We start from the raw sequence: 14,417 nt of genomic DNA, 5'->3' as shown, positions 1-14,417 counted from the left end.
TTTTAGAGTCAAAGCTTAACAATGTACAGTATTTCCAATATTTAATATAATTTTTGTACTTTTTATTATGGAAATATTCAAACATTCACAAAAATGGAAGGAATAGTATAATGAACCTCCAGGCTTCAACAATTAGCAACTCATGACCAACCTGCCTCTGCCCCCCATGGCAATATGTACTTTTCATTTGTTCGTTTGCTGGAATATCTCATGCATTGTGTCATTTCATCCAAAAATACTTTATTAGTACTCTCTTATTTTGTTCTTTTGTTGTTCTTTTTCGGTACAAGAGAGCTCATAACCAACTGGCCCAAGACCAATCACCGTTCAGCTCAGGCCAGTGAGAGCCGTTCTTGACTGTCTCGGCCTCCACTGTTTTAGGGGTGGGAGCCCACACCTTTTTCACCATTTTCACCAGGAAGTTCACTTTTCTGTTTCCTACTTATTTTTTAAAAGTCAGATAACGTGGGTAAAACTCAACAGTGTATTCAAATAATCGCGCAAAACTCAGGCGAAGATGGACACTGCCAAAGTCCATGCGTCGGCTGATACTCAGTGCCACTGTGTCATCATAGCTCACAGTGTTTGTGGGTCAGCCGAAGCATGAAACGGCTGAATTTTGTGTAGACAAAAAATAGTCTACAAATATCAATGTCAAAAGTACAAAGCTCAAAGGTCAGGCTTCCGTCTGCCTCAGTTCGTCTTGCCTGCCCTGGATATTGGCGATGGCTCTGTGTGGAAAATAATATCTTTTAAATACAGTTGCAACAACATTTCCCAGTCTACATGCTATTGAGTGACCTTGACACTCCTCTCATTGAGAGACAAGGTCTGTGTCCTCTCTCCTTGAATCTGATGGGCCTGTGGCTTGCTCACAGCCAATAGAATACAACAGAAGTAACACTGATGACTTCCAACACTGACCCGTAAAACATGATGCCGCTTCCACCTGGTTAGCTAGAACATTCGGGCTTGAAGCCTGAGCTGCCAGGTAAGTAGACTGACTGTCCTGAGGCCACCATGCCATTAGAAAGCCTGAACTATCACACATGAAGAGATCACACGGAGAGCCCCTGAGACGGCATGAAGAGAGAGTGATGCTCGACTGTCCCCAGCCACCCCAGTCTCATGCTGTTCCAACACCAACCTCCATCTGACTTCAGCTTCATGAGATCCTGAGCCAGAACCACCTAAATGAGCCATCCTTAATTTCCTGGCCCACAGAAATCATTAGAGAGAATAAAATAATTGTTTTAGGCCTAGAGAGAATAAAATAATTGTTTTAGGCCACCAAGTTGGGGGAGATTTATTACTCAGCAATAGATAACCGTGTTATTGGTTTTGTGACAATGATCATAGCATATTATTTTTGTTACTGTCGTTGTGTTATTGATTACTGTAATTTCAGTTTGCCTCTCCTGGAGAGTCTCAACAGAAACTGGCAGCCTCCCTCTCTTCATCAGACTCTACCTCCGATGTGCCGGGAACCTCTTAGCGCCTGTCAGGAACACCTCAATGTTTAAATATTTATTTATTGTTGACAACTGGGGCCTCTTGTCTGCTAGTGATACCTGCTCCCTTGGCAGATTGTCCCCTGCTCCCCTGAGGGTGGGGAATAAGAGCCTCCTAGCCTTGGGTGCAGTAAATGGCTTTCTGTGTGTTCTGATTTCAGTAAGCTCCAAACACTCTTACTTGTGTTAGAAAGTCCACTGTGAATGGCTGGCTGTCTGGGCTGTGTCCCTGACTCTCCTGTGAGAGGTGAACAAAGAAAGCATCTGACCCCACTGGGAGGAACTGAGTCAGCTCCTTTCTGAACGGGGCCAGCAGAGGGGGCTGCAAAGTGTTCCCTGGACAGACCATCTGACATTTGCAGACCCCTCAGCCCCACATCCAGGCTGTCATGCACCCTGTCCTCAGGAAACATCACATTCTCTTATAATCCAACCTCTCTCCCATACCACCCACCTCTCCAGAGAACTCTACCCTCCTTAATACCAAAGCAGTCACTTACTTTTCTTCTATGGACACTAGAAATTAATAACTGAGCACATATTTGTTTTTCCTTTGGTTGCTGGGAAATGTATGGCCAAAGTCGCGGCTCACCATGATAAGGGTGATCACACAGGTAGAAAAACACAGGGAGAAAATCAGTTACAATTCTATTAAGAATTGAGATAAGGAGACTGGATTTGGTGGTATAGCCTCCCAAACGATACACAAACGTAGAAGGGGGACTTTATAACATAGAGTTTGTGAACAACATAAATATCTTGTCGTGCATTACATATCCTTCTATAGGGCAGTGACTCATTAATTTCTTGAGGGCCAAAGCTATTTCAAGAAGCTTATGAGACTTCTAGTCTCCTTTTTTAGAAAAATACCCTTAGGCATAGACATGCAAATTTGGCTTTCTATAAATAAATGTTTATAAATTAGATTCTATAAGTAAATAAATATTTATAAATAAAATAGGTTCTGCAGCTGTCATTTCCATTTTTATGGCTGCATAATATTTAATGGTATGACTGTGTTATAATTTACTTTACCAATCTCCTATCGTTGGACATTCAGGTGGCTTACAATGTTCCACTGTTTTAAACTATACTAAAAATCTCTGTAGCAAAATCTTTATGAGCATCTTGTCCCAGTCTTAATTTATTCAGGTTGCATCTTTTGTGTCCTCATGGCTGTTTCTCTGGAACAAGGCAGGACATGTTTAAAAACATGCAATGTTTTAAAAATGAGAAATACATGAGTGGGTAGTAACCCCGCCGTGGCTGTGGGGTGCTGCCCAGGGCTCCTGGCTCAGCCTCACACAGAGCTCGGTGAGGGCCAGCGGAGGAGAGGTTTCCAGCGCTGGGTGTCAGGGACGCCTGTGAGGCAGGCTTCGAGGGACCTGGCTGTGCTGCCCAGCCCGAGGAGCGGTGATTTATGTCATGGGCTGAGGAAGAATAGGGGTTGTGTGTTCCCTCTTGGAGCCAGGCTGGGCAGAGCTGGAGGTGGCGGGGAATGGGGTGAGAATGTGGAAGGAGGGTGGAAATGGCCGCTTCCAAGGGCCTGGTGCACCGGCCTGCAAATCTTGATGTCCATAAAGCAAGCCTTCAGCAGCGGGCAGGGGCCTGCCTGTCCTGGAGCCACTAGCATGGCCAGAGGCTGCCCATGGAGGAGCCCAGGGCCCAACGCAAACAGCCAGTAGAGAAAGGGGCCTTTGTGGTGAGCAGAGGGACTGCTTCTGGACCAGAGGGAGGATGCCAGCACTGTGTGGCCAAGGAGGTGGCTGGCAGGTGTTGCTCCCAAGTTGCTCCCGCATTGCTGCCCTGGGGGTTTAGGAGCTTTATGTAGTGCCCAGGGTTAGGGGCTTTGGTCTCCAGCGCTTTTCCTTCCTCCCTTCCTTCCTCCCTCCCTTCTTTCCTTCCTTCCATCTTTTTTCTTTTTGTTCTTTCATTGGTTTTTCTTTTAGAAGATTTTTCCTCTTTATTAATTTTAGTAATTACAAAAGCAGCATGTGGTCATTTACCTGGTGAATCCATACAAAGATGGAGAAAGGGCACAAGGCTCTCCCCACCCCTCCCATCTCCACATCAGCTCTTCCATGCCTCCCCAAGTCCCAGGTCCAAACATCTGAAACAGATAGTTTCTTGCTACTGTTTATTTAAAACAAGCAAGCAAGCAAGCAAGCAAACAAACAAACAAACATACTAGGTCTCACCATCACAGTGGTTCTTGGCCTGGAATACTTGGAAATGTGTTAAAACCATTTTGTTGTTCTTTTTTTGACAATGACTGGCAGGGGGAGGCTAAATGTCCTGCAATGTGTGGGACAGTTTTCACATCAAATTGTCCTGCTTACAGTTCCCATAGTGTCCCAACTCTGCAACACGCTTTCTAAATTTAGCAATCGGTACGCCACCATTCAGAGAGTAGAACTAATCCATTCTTTTTATTTAACACGTACATAATATGCAACCGTATGAATCTTCCAATGCTTATTCAACCATTTCTCATGTAGAGAAATGGCTATTCAAATATCTAGGGATTTTTTTCCCCTGTCTATTTTAAACAACGTCACAAAACCACTCCTTTTAATATATCCTTTTGGTGAGCATTCTTATTCCTATAGGAAACTTGTTAACGTTAGGACTGCTGGGCTGAAGTAAGTGTGTGTTTCTTATTTTAGAAGAATATGTCAGATGATTTTCCAAAGGGTGATGCAACGTGCTTACAACAAAGTGTAGCTGGGTGTTTCCAGATATCCCCGGTACCACTGAGTATTATTGTTTGTTTTTAGTTCTTGCCCGTGTGTGGGTGAAAAAATAGTATCTCATCGTTGCTTTAATTTGCATTTTCCTAAACTCTGATGGAGCTGAGCATCTTTTCAAAATTTTATTGGCCACTGGCTTTCCTATTCTCAATTCCTGCTTTATAGATACCTCGGGGCGGTGGGGAGGGGGCTCCCCTGTGGGGTCTGGGGAGAACATAGCAGTAAAGTGCCCTTCTCATCACACCATATCAAAGGTTTATGGTATCGACATGACTTATCCCTGTCGATGTTAACCTTGCTAATCTTGGCACAGGGGCCCCATGTTCATGTTGCACAGGGCCCTGACTCTAACCTGCATGTCCTTCGGGACCTTCGGGGCTCCTGCCTTCAGGAACCAGTTTCTCCTTTCTCCAGCACCTCAAACTTGAGGGGACACAGGCCAAGCTCTCCTGAGAACTCTGCTTATACTTCTGGGTCACCAGATGGCAGTCCCTCTCCCTCGTAGGGGGCCCCAGTCTCCATACAGAATTCTAAGAATCCCCCTGACGCTTGGCTAGGGGTGGTGACAGGGTGAGCCACTTTCCCACCATGGGGCTAAGTGGAAATAGGTGTTCGTCACCTGTACACTTTCCCCTCGAAGGAATATCCTTTCATGCTTTGCTTGTGATTGAGTGAGGATGGGGGCTGCTGGGGTGGGGTTGGTTTGGCCAGCCTAGGGGGCTCCAGAGGAGGTGTCTGGTCCCAACTAGGCTCTCTTAAAAGCTGGCCCCCAGCCCCCTCTTAGAGGTCCTCTGCTTTGAGACCACAAGACAAGTCTGTGGTCTGTCTCACTCTCTCGTTATGCTATTGAATTAGCAAGTGAATCCCGATGACAATTCTGGGCCCCATTCATAGGGACCAAGCACCCACCACCGCACACAAACCTGTGCTGGGTGTAGAGGCAGAGTGAAGTAGAACCAGACAAGGCATAGACTCCGTGGGCGCATAGGTTGGTGGTCTGGGACGATGACTCCGAAGTAAAACAAATAACCAACAGTCATCAGTCCTGAAGAACACCCAGCAGGTCAGAAATGAGGAAGGGGCTGCTCTACACAGTCAGGTCAGGGGGTCCTTCCTGAGAAGGTGACACTGAGACCTGTAGGGTGAAGAGGCAAGAAAAGTTCCAGCTCATCACCCTGCCTTGGGGGGTGGGGACATCCCTGAGGCCATCCCCACCCCACCCCTCAGCCACTGCTTGCCAGCCTGGACTCAGGTAGGATTTTCCCCCTGTAAGGGGCCGGTCTTTCCTATAGGCCCCAGGCACACCTTACTGTAAGTATCTGTCTTCACAGCTGCCAGTCACTCCTGGGCAGGGTAGTGTGGGCCTCAGGACTGCTTCTTCCTGTTCTTCTGTCCTCCAGCCCTGCCCTGGCCTCCACATCACCCCACCCTGTAATTTCCCTGTCTGCCATGGATGCTTATTTGGGACTTACTGGGGACTGATCTCACTCATAGGGAGAACACAGTCCTGTGCCTTCCCTGAGACAGGGCCTTGGCCCGCCCACCACCATCACCTCCCTGCAGAAGCCTGTGCCACAACGGGTCGATGACAGAACACTGGCTTGAAGGCAGGGCATTCAGATCTTATCCTGGCCTTGTTGTGGCTCACTGTATGACCCTAGCCATTACTGATTCTTTCTGGGCCTTTTCAAACTAAGAGCACAGAGTTCAAATGAAGGAAACTAAGAACACCCTGAACATCTCAGATGGCAAGGAGCCGAGTATTATCCCCACGCTGCAGAAGGGGAAACGGAGGCTGTGCCACAATGTGCTGGTTCAGAGGCTTTATGGAGTAGAGACGAGAAGCCAGGCCTAGACAGTGGATGGAACCTGTGCACCAGTCCCATCCCTGAACCCCACAGCCAGGAGGCCTGGCCATGCAAGACTCTCAGAACCTCAGTTTCCCCATCTGTAAAATCGAGATGACGCTTTCTTTCTCTCAGGGCTGCCATGAGGTTAAAATGAGGATAAATGACATTAAATGGCCCCGTATAGAGCAGCTCCTGGGGAAGGGGCCTTCCTATCTATAGGAGGAGATCCTGGCCTCAGCCTTGCTCCAGCTTCTGAGTATTTATGAACCTTGTGCCACTTCAGAGCTCAAAGGAGCAGATGTTGGAGATGTGTCTTCCTTGGTGACCATGAGGGATTTGGGAGGGGCAACGTGACAGGAAACAGACATTCTTCAGGTGTTCTATGTGACAATGGCTGATTTTGCCAATGTCCTTGAACCCCAGTTTCCCTCTCTGTAAGTAAGAATCCTAATACCTCATGAATGCATTTATTAGCAATTCACCAAGTTAGAAGCTATTATTATTATTATTATTGTTACTATTACTATTAGTTGCTTTTTATTGATGAGGGAGATGAAAACAGGCATATGCATCCCCATTTTACAGAGGAGGAGCGTAAGCCATAGAAGAGCCCCAATGACAAACCTGGCCCCTCTCTGCCCATTCTCCAGGCAGGAGGAGTGAGCTCCAGACTTAGGAGGTGGGTCAGGGGAAGCCTGAGAACTAGTGGCCAGGATCCAGCCTTGGACTCTGAAATATCAGATTAGGTCACCGGGGGACAGGGTGCTCGAGGAGACGAAAACGAGCCTAGACCATTTCCTGGTTGGGCGCTGAAAGCCAACACCAACTCTTTTTGCGCCATAAATAAATTTCACATTTAAGTAAATATAAAATGATGTGACATTTTTTTCCTTCTGGAAAAGAAAAGAGCGTTTATCCGTCTCCAGAAGCCCGTTCCTTATTTTCAGCTCCTCTCTAACAGTATCCGGGGGACATGGGAGGAATTTTCTCTTCCCATCCCCTGAGGTGGGGATGGGATGGCGTCAGGCCAGGCATGGATGGGCAGCACTTGGTCCCCAAGCTGCAGACAGTCTCTGTTCCTACAATTCTATAGATCTTTCTCGGGAACTCTGAGTGAGTTTTCCTTTTGAAACAACACTATCTGTGGTTCTTTGGCTCCCAGGCTAGACAAGCAGCCCATTTTGAAGGCAGGGAGGAAAAAGCAAGGGCTCTGGAGTCAGATGACCTGGTGTAATCCCAGCTTTGTTACGTCCTAGCTGAGTGACCTCAACTTCTCAATGCCTCACTTCCCCAATCTGTCAATGTTGGGAGACAATTCTCGTAGGGCCTCTGAAATTTCTGCAAATCTTATGACAGCTTTTGTTCTGTAGTATCTTTTCATGGATGTTTGCTTAGCAAATTTTCTTGGAAGATATAGTTTCTTTTTCTAGGACAGAGGGCAGAGTTTTTTGGTTTTCCAGGGTAATAAAACCAGTTAGCCTGTGAGACACAGGAACAAGGGGATGAACACGGAGCTCAGGTCTCCTGTTATGCCTGGAGTAATAAGTCCTTTGTTTCTTCTTAGAAGTCTTGTGTCTTCTGCCAGCATTCATGAACCTGGAAGGCTGACTGCCAGCTTGCAAGCAGAGAAAAAAAAATCTCAGACCCCCCCACGATTCTTGGCAGTCCGTGGCCTGGTACTCATACCCACCTTGTTGCTGGGAGGGTGGGATGCCAGGCTGTGTCTGGCCCTTGGTAGGAGTTAATAAATGATGGTTGGAACAATTTTACTATCAGTGGATGGGAAGTTGGTTATTCACAAGCGACTCAGAATTCCCGCCCAGGATGCCAGCAGTGCAGTATGTTCTTGGCCCTGGGGTGAGGAATTCCATCCTGTCTGGGGGGTCTGGGAGCTGAGACAGGCTTGCAGGACCTGGGACAAGGGCTCCAGAAGGTGTAGTTTAAGTCCTTGATCACTGTTTCAATTCTCTCCTCTCCTCAGAGGCAGCCTCTGTGATCAGTTTGAAACGTATCTTTCCAGACCTTCCCCTGTGCATAAATATGTTCAGAAAATGTATAGTTTATTTTCGCATAAATGATTTACACTATGTATGTTATTTTGCAATGTTCATTTCTCACTTAAAGATACATCCCAGACAGCTTTCTGAGTTGACCCAGTTTTAAGAACTGCTAGATGACATTCATAATATGACTAACTACCATCAATTTACCATTTCCCTCTGGATGGACATTTGGTTGCTTCCCCTCTCATCAGTACAAAGATGCACACTGTACATGCTGAACAGCCTCTTTGGGTATATGTGTGAGGCTTCTCCAGGGAAGAAATGAAGGTTCTCCACCCTCATATTACAAATATGGGAACGGAGACCCCCGGAGGCTGCAGACTTCCCTAAGATCACACTGGTGGTCGCATGGCCAGTCTCTGTCCCTGCTGTGTCCCCTTCTTCCCTTCCACTCGGAGTCACGACCATGAGAGAGGTGAGGAGGGATTAGACTCCAGGCTGGGGGAAATGAGGGGAGGTGACCGGGTTACAGCGTCTCTTCTTGAGGTGCTGGCAGGCCCCGAGGAGGCAACTGGTGAGGCAGCACAGAGGCCCCGGAGGAGCCACCACGTGGGTGCCAGAGGGGAAGCACGGGTTGCTGAGGGCCACTGGGCCCTGGGTTTCCTAAGAACCCTCTCCTGGATGCTGCACTTTGGAAAGTGGCTTTGTCAACAGTGACACTGGGTTCAAAAACTATGATGTCCTCTTGGGGAGCTCAAACTAGAATCTGTCTACCAGCCCTGAGGCCTCTTAGGTGGCTGCTAACTGTCACATATTCTTGTAGCCCAGGCATTGCAGACCAAACAAGTCAGATCAGCCAACAGGTTAAGACCTGGGGTTAAGGCTAGCCAAGATGCTAGGCCTTTGACAGACATGCCAGCTCATGTCCCTGAGAGCTCCTCCCAGGCTCTATGCTGGGCCTGCTGGGGACATCCGAAGAAGGCACAGCTTGCTGAAGTCAGGCTGGCAGAAAGATGTGACACCAAACATAACAAGCAGATCAGAATTAACAGTTAATTAACCACTTATGGGGTGCTAATGTGCCAGGCTCTGTGCTAAACTCTATTCCATCTCTCTCATCTTCACGATTCCCTGTAAGTAGGTATTATTACAACACCAACTTTACCAGTGAGGAAACAGGCTCAGAGAGGTTAAGGAATTTGGTCCTATGGCTAATAAGTGATGCCTCTGGGACTCAAACCCAGTCCTGCCTGTCCCTGGCCTTCTGCTACCAAATGGTTTTTAATCTTTAAAGAGTTATGGACCCCATTTGAGATTCCAATGAAAGCCCTTAGGCTTCTAATCAGAAAAATACCTGCAGTGTAAACCCATAACACCCACACGTGAGCAGGGCCCTCTTCCTGGGTGTATAGCCTGTGTAGTCACACGGGGCTTGGGCTCAGATGGAACTGTGCTTGGTTTAATGTATTCTTATTGCCATCATGAAATTATTAATACTTTTAGAACAATGGGTTCCACATTTTTAATATTCATCGGGTCCCACAAATTATATCCTGCCCATGCCTGCACTTTACACACAAGCATACGCACACACACCACAATTTCGCAAATTACTTTGGATGTGCAGGAATCTCATGAGTTCATTCAGAGATTCAAGAAAGACCCTTTTTGCTTTCTCTTGCTTCCTGGAAGGCCGTGGATGTGTGTACGTGTGTGCATTTGCAGGTACGAGTATGTGCATGTGCATGTGTATGTATGTGGCAAGTTGTCAGGTGGAATCGTGTGCCAGGCAGGGAGCTGGGCTGGGTAGCAGAGGAGGAGGTGGTGAGGATGGCATTGACCTCCACATAATCTGTGATGGCAACTGTTTCACCTCTGAAAGAGGAAGCCCAGTGTTGGTAATAGACAGCCCTGGTACCGAACCGATGTCCTTAAAAACTTGCCACCTCTTGGGACTGGACAAGGAGCCTTTGTCTGGCATGGCGACCTCAGGGTAAACATGGGAAGGCGGCCCGCTGTGGATGCTCAGGCTCCCTGTTTGGGGCAGGATTGTCTAGATGAGGCTTGGCATTTTGCTGAGAATGCTGCTGCTTGTGGCCAGCTGGAGCGCTCTCTGTGGCCAGTGCTGAGAGTGGAGACTCTTGGGCAAGGCGTGGACACTAAGACGGCCTCGCACAGCCCAAGAACGAAGAGGGCACAGAAAGCCTCAGCAGTCGGGGTGGGGCTGTTCAGGGGGCCTTTATACAATCTTCGCTCTGAGCGGTGTCACCTTGGGCAAGTGGCTAAACTTCTCTGTGACTGAGTTTCCCTATCTGTGAAATGGGGATAATAATAATCCCTACCCCTATTGTAAGGATATTGTAAGTATTGAATTTAGTTGATGCCTTTCCAACAAAGCACAATAATGATAGCCATTGTTGTTATTAATTATTACTATTTAAAACTGGATCGGAGGACAGGGCTTGAAGCATAACATCTGTACTTTTAGTTTTAGGTTTATTTTATTTTTCCAGTTGAAGCCGCCCCGTGTGAGATATCAAGGGGGAGGGTTCTATTGCTAACAAGCGTTGGGGAACTAGTGCCAGGATGGAAAGTGCCCCGAGGGGAGATGTGGGGCCAGCGGTAGGGTCGTCCCTCAGGATGTGGGTCCTGAGCGCCCAGGGGAGTTTGTGGCAGGGCTGTCTGCAGGGGGTGGGCTTGGATACTGAAGATTGCTTTTCTTTTTAATAACAACAGCAAGGAGCTGTTTCTGCCTTTGAGGATGACAGATTCCTGGGTTCCTGGCCTTGCCCCCGGTCCTGTTCCAGGCTCATACTAGGGAAAACAGACTCAGGTTTATGAGCAGAGAGGGGACACCTTGGGCCCCAGTGGAGAACTCCTGCCTGTGTCCTGCTGTTTCCTGTCCCCTGATGTGCAGCTTCTCACCAGCTGTAGGGACTTCCCGAGGATGCTGAGCCCGGGGCTTCTACGCCTCTCTCAGCTTGGGGATTTCCTTCCATTTCTTCACCACAAAAATGGTTATCGTGTGTTTGATTGTGACCCTGTCTTTTTGGGGAAAGGACGGAGGAGCTTTTTAACTTTTTCAAAACTCTTTTGTCCGTTATTACTATGTTTCTGGAACCATGAGGTCCTCAATGCATGAACATAAAACTAACTTGACCAGAAGCCCTCCCTACCCCATTATTGCCTGCATTTTATATATGGTGAAATTGAGGTTCAGAGAGGCAAAGGGGCTTGCTTGGGGATGCTAGATGGGTCGGTTATAAAATAACACACATGACTAGTAACACCAAAACTTTATTTTCTTCCTATCTGATCTAAGGGGACTCCTGCACTAACCCAACAGGAGGCCTCTTAGGGGTAGCGACAAGCAAAGATGAAGATTTAAGAAAATAAATATGGTGTCTGTGTGCAGTGGAGCTGGGAGGAGTAGTGGGTAGGAACCTGCGGGGAGAGGACAGAAGGCATGTGAATCAACACACACACACACACACACACTTTTCATTTATGGCTTAATATCAGACACAGGGAAGCAGAGTAGGTCAGCTGTCATACCTTCCAGATAGAGACTGGCTGCAATACCCACTCACATTGTTGGGGCCAGTTCACCATCTGCATGGGAAAGATGGGAAAGGCAGAGGTGCCTTCCTTCTAGACCAGACCTATGGGTGGGACCACAAGAGGAGACGCCCATGGCTCTCTGTTATCAGGAGAACACTGCATCCTATTAGGGTGGAGGGAGTAGGGAGAGAGAAGAATTTTAATTTCTCAGAGGTTTTCAACATCCTTGTTGAAAATTTTAAATGAATTTTTGTGTTTAAGGACAGTGTAAGAATGGTTTAACGAAGTATGATTCCTGACTTTGGGGAGCTGACAAGATCAACACAATTTATTCTCATTATCACCATGCCTCCAAATGATTTGTAGACCTCTCCTTTCAGAGGAAGTAACTATCATCTTGGATAGAGAGCAAAAATTAGATAGGGGTTCAAGTCATTTTATTTATTAGCTATGTATGACCTTGAGCAAGTATTAAGCGTTGAATTATGTCCTCCAAAATTCATATGCCACCTTATTTGGAAATAGGGTTGTTGCAGTGAAATGAATTAAGATAAAGTCATACTGGAATAGGGTGGGCCCCTAACCCAATATGACCGGTGTTTTTATTAAAAGGGGAAACTTGGACACAGACAGGCATATGGGAGAACACCACGTGAGGATGAAGGCAGAGATTGGGGTGATGCTGCCACAAGCCAAGGAACAGCAAAGATGGCAGCAAACTGCCAGAAACTAGGAGACGGGCCCGCAATAGGTTCTCCTTCACAGCCCGCAGAAGGAACCAACCCTGCTGACGCCGTCATCTCAGACTACCGGCCTCCAGACTGTGGGACAATAAACGTCTGCTGTTTAAGCCACATCGTTGTGGTCCTTTGTTCTGACAGCCCTAGCAAAGTAAAATAGCAAGTTCCCTCATCTCTCTGTCTTAGTTTTCTTATCTGTAAAATGGGGGTAGCAATAGTACCTCCTCATGGCAGAGACAGCGATGGTCACCAAACATTCTACTTGTTGCCCTACATTTCCCGTCCCCCACTGCAACTGGGTAGGTGCCATATGACTAGCACTGGTCAGTTTTCAGTAGGCTGAAGTGACGTGAGTCACTTCTGGGACAAAGCATAAAAGAGCCAGCACACGACATACCAGCTCTCTTTTCTTCTTTCTCAGCACCAAGGTGGCTGAGTCACAAAATCAAGACTGCCTGGCTTGTTGGGTCACTGCATAAAGGAAAGTTGCTCTGGGCAGTCTTATGGACCTACAGCAGACTTTGTGTAGGAAATAAACCTTTGTTGTGCTAAGCCCTGAGAGTTTGGGAATTGTTTGTTACCAAGCACAACCTAGCCTATGCTGACTAACGCATTACTGCTAGGATCGTTGAGAACTGTTGTGGGGATTAAATAGGTCAATATGTGTAAAGCAAGTAGAGTAGTGCCTAGTATAGAGTAAGGACTCAGTAAGTCAGTTAGTAAGTAGTATATAGTAAGTTAGCTATTATACCAGTTGTGTGACTGTAGGCAGAGTATGTGACCAGGATATATGAGCCTCTATTTCCTCATTTTCAAAATAAGATCAATGACAGCACCTACTGTGGAGTTGTTGTAGGGATTAAATAAGAAACTGCTTGTAAATGCGGGGTCCGGGGGAGGCAGGAGTGTGTTTATTTTCCTTCCTCTGCTTCTTGTTACTGTGGGTCAATGTGCTTGCCTGCCGGTCCCTCTTTAAGGCTCCTCTGAGGAGGACTTGGCCAGCATCCACTGACCTTTCCCCTCCTGTGAATGTGTTGGGCCCCATTCTGCGGTGAAGTCATTGTTAGAAGCATCTGCTCTTTGTTTTGTAAATCTTCCCAAAGCCTAGGCCCAAAGCTTCCCCTCTGTCAGGCTCAGAGCTGTCTGCCGGGGCAGAGGACTTGAGCTCACAAGCCCTCCGCTTTTGCATAAATCAAGGCGAGTCAGCTTTCTTGTGCTCATTCACGAGGAAGGCAAGACGTAGGGGATCTCTGTGCCATGTGCAAGGAGAGGGAACGTTTCCCTGAGAACAAAGGGAAGAGGGAGAGCATTACGACACCTATGAACATTCAAACGGAGAGCTAAGAGCTGTAACCAAGCACTGATGCCCTAAAGCCTAGCCAGAATCAGGAGCAAAGCAGAGACATGCAGAAAATGGCCTCCGGGAAGCTGTAGTCAGAAAAAGATGTCAAGATTTCTCTTTGATGTAAAAAAGGAATAGGAATTAGCTAAGGCTGTGATTGAGGACAGCTGGATTTTAGTAATTGCTTAACTGATAACTAGATGTTTGTACTTACTTTTATAATGTGCTCTTGTAGTAGATCTCACTGTAATGGGCCTGCAAACGTAGTGGTGGTTCTCCCAGGATCCCCTGGCACTTTTAAATAACAATGTCCAGATCCCACTCCAGACCAGTCAAATAGGTTTCTTAGTTCAAGAGGAGGGCAGTGGCTCTCAAAATGTAGACCAAGGACCAGTAGCACCAGGACACTTATTAAAATGCAGGTTCTCGGGCCCCACCCTGACTACTAAATCAGAAACTCTGGGGTGGGGCTCAGAAATCTGGGTTTTAACAAGTCCTCTAGGAGATTCCGATGCGCAGTTCAAGAACCAGTGGGTGATTTTAATGTGTGTCCAGAGTTGAAAACCACCGGGTTAGTTTAGGGAGTCTTTTTTTTTTCTTTCTTTTTTAAAAATAAGAGTAAAAGGGATAGCGTTTAGTGACTTCTTCAGTAGTAGCTTA

This window comes from Pteropus vampyrus, unplaced genomic scaffold (genome assembly GCF_000151845.1).
Source record: "Pteropus vampyrus isolate Shadow unplaced genomic scaffold, Pvam_2.0 Scaffold20, whole genome shotgun sequence".
NCBI lineage: Eukaryota > Metazoa > Chordata > Mammalia > Chiroptera > Pteropodidae > Pteropus > Pteropus vampyrus.
The sequence above is the reverse complement of the archived record's forward strand: the minus strand, read 5'-3'. Positions refer to the sequence as shown.